Below are 7264 nucleotides of genomic sequence, written 5' to 3'. Positions count from 1 at the left end.
CTCTACACATGCTGTAGAGGGAAGTGAGGGGCAGATGGGGCTCGTCAATCTGGGAAGGTAGCCCATCTAGAAGATAGTAAACTCTGATTCTAAACCTCCACTACGTTGCAGGACATCTTCAGGAGAAGACAATGCTAAGGAGTAAACTCTAAGGAGTCCCTAAGATGGTTGGATGGTGCCTTGTAGGCCTCCTTCCAGCAACTCCTGCAGCCAAGCTGGTGTCAAACATATTGCTCTGTTTTCCTTTGGACGACATCAGTCCTGTGTCCTGGAAAGGTCATTTCAATGCTGCTAAAGCAGCTATTTGACTTCAGGCCCAGAGGCACGCTCCAGAGTTATCTCAACATGCAACATTTATAAAAAATATTTATATGCCACTATTTCATTAGAAAAATCAAAGTAGCTTACAACAATAATACATTCAACCATTTATTTATTTTTTTAAAAAAATTAAATCAAACATCAACTAACCATTGTAGAAAGATGTATCCTTAATTGCCTGCATAGGCCTGGGTTTATAGAAAAGTTTTCAGTAGGTGTTTGAATAGTTGAAACAGAAGGTTGCTGTTGAATCTGTTGACTGAGTATTCCACAGGAATATTAGATGGTAAACTCTGATCCTAAACCTTCACTACCATATGGGGCATCTTTAGGAGAAGACAAGGCTAAGGAGCAAACTCTAAGGAGTCCCTAAGATGGTAAAAGATTATTACTGTATTTTTCCATGTATAAGACTATATTTCCCCCCAGATTTTTAAAGTTTGAAATTGGGGTTTGTCTTATACACGGAATGTTGCAATGATTTATTTCTTAATTTTGGGCTCAAAAAATAGGGGTCATCTTATACATGGGGGTGTCTTATACACAGCAAAATACAGTATATGGGTCCCCAAATGTTTGGGTTAAGTGGGTCCTGAAAATTTTTAAGATACCTGTCCTAAAGGATGCAATTCTGTATACTGATAGACAATATCCACTGATTTCAAAGGGATGTGTGTGTATATAACTCTTTCTAGGGCTGCAGCCTGGTTTCTGTGTTCTGAATATTTGTCCTGGCATATCTGCTTGTAATGCCAATAGCACAATAGCAAGGGTTTTGAAAGTGAACTAGCACAGCAATATATTCACCCTTTGTAAATATGAATTGCGAGTCCGACTGGCCTCATTGGCAGATCATAATGCTACCATTTATGATAACCTTGCATTCATTTTGCACTGTTGCATTCAGTAAATGAATGAAAGAAATGGGGGGGGGGGGAAACAAGCATGTGGGCTAGAATCAAAGAATTGAAGAGTTGGATGTGTTTTGTCTGCATTGACTTGCCTTTGCAGATGTTCCATACAGTTTGTTCCAGCTACACTGTGAATCAATATGCAAGGCCCTGTGTTCTATATATTCACAGAAGGGTGTTTCCACTAATGGTCTTACTGACTCAGGATCATTTTTCATATTGACATTTTATACTAACAGAAAATGAGGCAAAGGTCAGATAGAGGGGGACACCCAACATTACAGATATCACATCCAAGACCATGGGACTTCTATTTTATGTTCTGCACTAGTAGCAGGTGTTCTAGGTTAGGTTTATACTTGGTTTATTAAGTGTATATATCAGTTCACACTACAAAATCCTTGCAGTGTTTTACAGTGAGAGTATGTACAAGAATAAAAATACATAGATATATTAAAAACATAGAATAAAATTATCCAGTCATTGGTGAAGCTCAAATACTCAGCGATGGGGACGAGGACATCTTTGCCTAGTACCAAATAGGTGACAGAGTTGAGACCAGGCGGACCTCCTGGTGAGAACACTCCATAGATGGAGACTACTGCAGGAAAGGCCTGTTCTTTCATCACCACCCTTCAGACCTTCCTGGAGATGGCACAAAAAGAAGGGCTTCAGACAATAATGTTGCGGTCTGGGCAAGTTTATATGGGGAAACATGGTACTTTCTAGGTCTTGCAGTTCTTCTACTTAACAGAAGATACCATTGTGGTGTTGAGAGTGGCATACATATTGCAGAACAAAAAAATTCCTTCCAGTAGCACCTTAAAGACCAACTAAGTTAGTTCTTGGTATGAGCTTTCGTGTGCATGCACACTTCTTCAGATACATATTGCAGATGTAACAGATACACCTGGTTAGAGTGTTGGACTAGGACCCAGAAAACCAGGGGAGAAGCAGAACTAAATCTGCCAGCTTGAACTCCTTAGTGGAAAGTTGGGATATAAATGCAATCACAAATAAATGAAATAAAAGGAGAAGAGTCACAACTCAGAAGAGTATAACAAAGAGCATTCAGGCAGTCTTCTTTCAGGAAACTCAGCTCGGCAGCAATACTTGTGTGCAAATGCTGCTCAAAGTTTACTCTGATCAGGAGCCAAGACAAGCTCTCAGACTTTTCCCAAGACCTCCCACCCAGCACTCTCTTCAACTTTGGACAAACAATGCTGGCTATTTGCTCAGCTAATAAGGAGCTGTTGGAAGACCTTATCCAACAGCACCATCTAGTGACACCTGCTATCAGTTAATTGAACAGAAAGTTGATGTTGAACAATTCCACCCCTTAAAATTAACACACATTTTTAAGGAGTATAAATCGTGAGAGCATGCTAAGAATAGGAACTGTATTTTCAAAAGTTTCCATGTAAGCTAACATACTTCTATTGATGCATCTTGGATATGAAATGGAAGCAGCAGGTCATCATTTTTCAGCATTGGACATGCTAGCTGGGGCAGATGTTGTTGTTGGAGACCAGTGTCTGGAGAGCCACAGATCCCTAACCTCCGATGCTGGAAGAATGTAAGAAATGCCTGGCTGAATCACCCAGAAAATTTGATGGGAATGCAGGATAACCATTTCTATACACTCACACACAAAGGATATTCACATGCATAAACCAAAAAAATACAAAATATGAGCCTTCTTGAGCTTCTAAAACTTGATAAAACTGCAGTTTTCCTTACAAGTGAACAAGAGGATAGATTGTGGGACAAGTTTCTACATACATGCATAGCTACACGACTCCTGCTGTTTCTAAAGGTTTTGTACATACTTTAAAAGTAGGCTGTGTACATACCATGCATTTAAAGCCCATTCTTTCCCTCAATCATTCTGGGCACTGTATTTACCCCTCACAATACGTGGCAAACCTTAACAAACTATGGTACCCAGAATTATTTGGGGGAAAGAATGTGCTTTGAATGTGCTGGAAAGGTAAAAGGTGTACATGGCCTCAGATTTGATCTGAGGGTTCAAAAAAACTCACTACATCTAGAAAAATTAAATGTTTCGTCATGGCCTGACAATAATCTATTCACCTAGATTTGAAATTGAACCTTAGTGATAAAGTTTGAGGTTCTAATATAAAAAAGCCAATTCCCAAAATATCCTATCTGCCCAACATTGATGTAAAAGACTAGAGCAATAATAGATCTAGATAATAACAGTCTAGATAATAGACCAGACTGTGAAAAGATATATTATTTATTGACTGACCAGGGTAAATACATCACCTTCAAGACAACTCTGTTTACTATGACCAAAATGGTCCAATCAATAATATTTTCCTGCCATGGAGACCCATTGGCAAGAACACTGTTAAACAAAATTGAAATTGTTATCTAATTGCTTATCTGGTACTGTGTCAAATATTGTAGCATAATATACCCTAGCCTGGCAACTGTCTACGTTATGTGGAAATAAAAGCTTCTCCTGTTGCTCTTTGACTTTGGTACGGTTCCTGTGATTTAAAAAGTTGATATGAAATTAAGAGCTAGCATTTGTGTAGCACATTTCAGATGTTCAAAACTGCTGCTCATATATTATGTCAGCAATCCTCAGGGCACCTTATAGTCAAGGTGGACCAGAGTTACCATTCTCATTTTGCACATACAGGGGTAAGACTAAGATTAGTGGCCATCCTTGTGAATTTGTACATTTCAGAGCGGGTAAGTGAAAGGAAAACCTACACTGCCCAGAAAGCTCATTTGAATTACAATGCCCACCCTCATTTTTTTTCCAGTTGCTCTTGGACTACACCTCCCATTATCCCTTACCACTGATCAGGCTGGTTGAGGCTGATGGAACTTACAGTCTAAGAACATCTAGAGGGTCACAGGTTCCCCTTCCCATATAGCGCAAGGGAAGTTTCAGCATAATTTAAGTCTCATATATGAAATGTGAGACGTGGGTGGCGCTGTGGGTTAAACCACAGAGCCTAGGACTTGCCGATCAGAAGGTTGCCGGTTTGAATCCCCGCGACGGGGTGAGCTCCCATTGATTGGTCCCTGCTCCTGCCAACCTAGCAGTTCGAAAGCACAAAGTGCAAGTAGCTAAATAGGTACCGCTCCAGCGGGAAGGTAAACGGTGGTTCCGTGTGCTGCTCTGGTTCTCCAGAAGCGGCTTAGTCCTGCTGGCCACATGACCCAAAAGCTGTACGCCGGCTCCCTCGGCCAATAAAGAGAGATGAGCACCGCAACCCCAGAGTTGGCCACGACTGGACCTAATGGTCAGGGGTCCCTTTATCTTTATATGAAAATATGCAATGCTACCATGCAACATTACCACTGTCTTCCAGCATTCTTCCTCCAACTGTGGCAACTCATATTTTAGGAAAGGGAGGCTTGAACCTTTTGGCCAATCACAATATGTCTTTGCGATACAACTGCCAAAGAAGGCAAATGCCATTTTTGGATTCAGCAGGCATAGCTTTTCCAGGATGGGCAGGGGTGTATTATGGTAATAGTGCAAACTCAAAAGTATTGTTAATAAACTACAGCTTGGTAGATCTCAACTCAATGCATGCCAATTATTGCTACAGAGAATGACCAGTTTCAACCACTCAAGTTTTGAAAGGTCCCCAAAATAAAACCATCGGGTTTTGTCCCTTGGCCTTACCTAATAAACAATAGTAGCAAGTTCATCTGCTACTGCAAACCTCTCAAATGTCCCAGATTTTATAGGATGCAATTATGCATTGTCAAGGTTGATTCAGAGGAGCAATGGACAGAAAAGACGGAACAGGGGCTCGGGGATGTTGAAGAGCCCTGCAACCACCCAGAGGCTTGGGAAGGAAGCTCGGACTCAGGAAGGGAGGGGGCTTTCAGCACAGACAAGGAGGGAAATGAAATGTAAGGATCAAAGTCTCGTGTGATTCCCATGCCTACTTCGTTGGCGCGGGAATCGTAGGAAGCCACTCCCCGAATCTGACTCAACAGGTTTGGACGCGTAATTCTGAACTGTAGCTGTTTTTTGTATACAGTGGTACCTCGGGTTAAGAACTTACCGTAATTTGTTCTGGAGGTCCTTTCTTAACCTGAAACTGTTCTTAACCTGAAGCAGCACTTTAGCTAATAGGGCCTCCTGCTGCTGCTGCCACCCCGCCGCCGTGCGATTGCTGTTCTCATCCTGAAGCAAGGTTCTTAACCCGAGGTACTATTTCTGTGTTAGCGGAGTCTGTAACCTGAAGTGCCTGTAAACCTGAAGCGTCTTTAACCCGAGGAACCACTGTATATGAAATAAAGACCGCAAATACCAATGCTGACTGTGCTGGAGTATTAATGCGAAGGGGAAACACCACCTTTACATGCAGCCTGTCATCTTAAGCAAGGACTCACTGATGAAAATCTTGCTGTGAAGCCTTGCCTTTTCAGAAGGCAGGTGAAATAACAGTAACCATGAATCAAGACATCAGCATGAATGTATGATCAGTGGCGTAGCATGGGTTGTCAGCACCCGGGGCAAGGCAAGTAATTTGCACCCCTAACCCGTGGAATTGCGCCCCCTAACCCTAACCCCCAGGTGTTGCGCCCGGTGCGGCCGGGCCCCCCTGCACCCCCCACGCTACGCCACTGTGTATGATAGCAAAATGGAATTCCTGTACAGAATACCTGGAATGAATACACACACACACACACACACACACACACTTAAAATGTGAGTTATCATTTAATGGTTCCAATTTATTCACATTTCAAACTGAGACACTTGCTAAAAGCGAACATTTTCATCTCTACAATTTTAGATACTGAAATGATATATTCTGATAATTAAAAATAAAATTAAGACTATATTTTTAAAGCTAATATGCATTTTTGAAAAAGAAAATACTCGGGTCAGGAAATTAAAAGCAATATCTCAAGAATTTGTGAGCAAAGCACTTGCCATCTGGGCTTGGGACTAGGCACTGAAAACTCTGGGGTCTGATTCCCATTTGAGTTTAGAGCGGGCAGAAAGTGATGTAATTTCTCTTACCATGATTTCTGCTCATTTATTCCCCTGTGTAGATTTTATGCTCACTCAGCCCCAAGCAATCAAGATTATTAAAAACATCATAAAACAAATTAAAGTTATTGTAAAGAAAGCCATACTGTAAAAATGCAAATTCTACCAAATTAAAAACCACCTACTGTTTGCTTATCCACAGCAATAAGCAACTAATCCAAACAAAACTGCCTTCCAAGACTTCAAGAAAATGTTCAGGTTCAACTTTTGGCAGGTTTTTAGAGGAAGAGAGTTCTATTACTGTAGGGCCCACAGTAGCCCTATTCATACAAGCACTGGGAATCTGGAACAGCAGGAAAAGAGATTACAAACCCTGTGTATGGTGGCTCCCAACCCATGTGAGTTGGACATGCATGTTTGTCACCATTCAAGGTTTGAATGCTGCCACAAATGCTCAAAATGCAACATTTGTAGTGCTTTGTTGCAAACTGCGTCCTGTGTCTGGTAACAGGTGTGCACTGTCCAAATTTCAGTTTAAGGACACTAAGAAACAAAGTACATATTCTCTGGGAGATCTGTGATGACTGCATCTCCCAATGTTTTCTCAAAAGCAGCTTTGGGGAGCAGACTGTTTCTTTGGAGCAGTGGTCCAGAAGGGTTATTCTCCCACTCAAGACCTCTGTTTGTCCCACGGGAAGGGAGACGCAGAGCAAATAGGGAGAGGGCACTTTTGATCAAGAAAGGATTGTGAGGGGAAAGGTTAAAGGTTTCTTCTTCCACTACTGCTCAAAAAAAAATGGCAGCCTCCATAGGCTGAACTTCACTAACAAAACAAACATTAGTTTGCTTTTATATCCTTGTATCTGTCAATTCTCTTGTTGTTGTTTAGTCGTCTTAGTCGTGTTCGACTCTCCGTGACCCCATGAACCAGAGCATGCCTTGGAAACTCTCACTTTCTTCTCAAAGCTTCTCCCTTTTTTTATGTCCATGGAGTTTTCTTGGCAAAATACTGGAGTGGTTTGCCAGTTCCCTC

At 41.5% G+C, this 7264-nt stretch overlaps 1 long non-coding RNA gene across 1 annotated transcript; it reads right to left on the bottom strand.

The window, feature by feature from the left end:
- Window positions 1-462: 462 nt before the first annotated feature.
- On the bottom strand, window positions 463-4303 carry LOC309374591. Its single transcript, XR_014170636.1, has 3 exons — window positions 3475-4303; window positions 2141-3441; window positions 463-2040 (listed from the first exon to the last, which is right to left on the bottom strand). It is a non-coding gene; the product is annotated as an uncharacterized lncRNA (long non-coding RNA).
- Window positions 4304-7264: the final 2961 nt, after the last annotated feature.

Source organism: Podarcis melisellensis (genome assembly GCF_964234715.1).
Source record: "Podarcis melisellensis genome assembly, chromosome: 7".
In the NCBI taxonomy this organism is placed as follows: domain Eukaryota; kingdom Metazoa; phylum Chordata; class Lepidosauria; order Squamata; family Lacertidae; genus Podarcis; species Podarcis melisellensis.
The sequence above is the reverse complement of the archived record's forward strand: the minus strand, read 5'-3'. Positions and strand labels throughout refer to the sequence as shown.